Source organism: Aplysia californica, unplaced genomic scaffold, assembly GCF_000002075.1.
Source record: "Aplysia californica isolate F4 #8 unplaced genomic scaffold, AplCal3.0 scaffold00083, whole genome shotgun sequence".
NCBI classification, from domain to species: domain Eukaryota; kingdom Metazoa; phylum Mollusca; class Gastropoda; order Aplysiida; family Aplysiidae; genus Aplysia; species Aplysia californica.
In genome coordinates, this window is record NW_004797353.1 from 1,691,345 (window position 1) to 1,692,954 (window position 1,610).

The window sequence follows — 1,610 nt, forward strand, 5'->3', positions numbered from 1 at the left end:
GGGGGTGGTTCATGTTTCTATGATGTGGTGCACGGGAGGTAGGGTTTGTGCGTGAGTTTGTCCATGTGTACGTGTGGGGAGAATGTGCGCGCGCGAGTGCACGAGATGTAGATTATTGATGAAGGGTCTCTTGGACCGGAAATTGGGCTGTCTGTCTGAGGTTTGGATTGTCTGTTTGTTTATTTGAGTTTGTGTGTGTTTGTGTGGTTTCCGTTAAGTTTTCGTAAGAGTTTTACCACACTTGCAACACAATAAGGTCATATAAGTGCCGAAGATTAGAGGTGTTACAAGAGAGTACCCCACGCAAAATAGAAGGAACAGAGATAAGGACGATAGATGTTTGAGGAAAGAAGGAGCAACCCACACCAGAGCACCCACCAACCACCCACGTGTTTGTGTGGAGGGAGAAAAAGAAAAAAGAAAGAGAAAGAGAGTGAGAGAGAGAGAGAGAGAGTGTGTGTGTGTGTGTGTGTGTGTGTGTGTGTGTGTGTGTGTGTGTGTGTGTGTGTGTGTACAGAAATGTGATTGTCAACCGTTCTGACGACCTCACAGTTCCTCACTATACTGTTCACAGAACTCCACGCACACATTTAATTTACGTAACCAGCAGCAGTGGACTTCTGGAGGTCTCCACAGTGACACTAAGGGTCACTTCAGTGATAAGAGGAGGAGGAGGAGGAGGAGGAGGAGGAGGAGGAGGAGAACGAACAAAGGAGGGACGGATGCAGGTCAGAGAGGTACAGAAATGTACCCATGTAAACAATCCATCAGAGTAGCCAGCCCACTGTAACTTGGATGATGTTTTGTTTCCAGCACATCACACAACATGTAGTAGGACAGAGCCAGCCTGGAGTGTCCTGGTGTGTGGAAGGACAGAGTGTCCTAGGGTGGGGTAGTACAGTGTTCGATTTTAGATAGTGTTTTACAGCACTTGCGACACAATAAGGTTATATAAGTGCAGAAGAATAGATGTGTTACTAGAGAGTAACATACACAAAAAAGGTGGAGAGATAAGGACGAAATATGTTTTGTTTGTTTGTATTAGTAGATGTTTTACGGCGCTCGCAACTGCATAAAGTTATATGAGCGCCAAGGAGTGGATGTCAACAGAGAAGTGCTTACAGGGAATCAGACTTACTCTGCTCACCACTTCTGCTCACCACTCTAGCTTCAACAGCACAAAGTCTGCTTCGACTATCAAGGCCCCCTGGAAATATGTGACAAACATACAAAAGAAGTAGAGAAAAATGACGATAGTAAGGATTAGGAAAGAAAAAGCAGTGGTTCCCTGTTGTAGTTCAGGCACAGTTATGGGCATGACATTGTTGGATCAATCCATTTACAATTCTACTGTGCATTAGAACAAAAAAGGTCCCCACTTCGGGATAGATGTTTGATAGAGAAAAAGAAGCAAACTACACCAGAGCACCCGCCAACCACTCACATGGAGGGTCCTAGTGTGCGGTAAAGGATATGTAACTTGGAGGAGCAGCTCTCGATAAGCCACATGGAGGAAGAGAAGGGTGCTTCAAGAGGTTTATATGTCGCCCTACAGTGGTCGCTCGGTCGTTGACCCAGCGAGAGAGAGAGAGAGAGAGAGAGAGAGATAA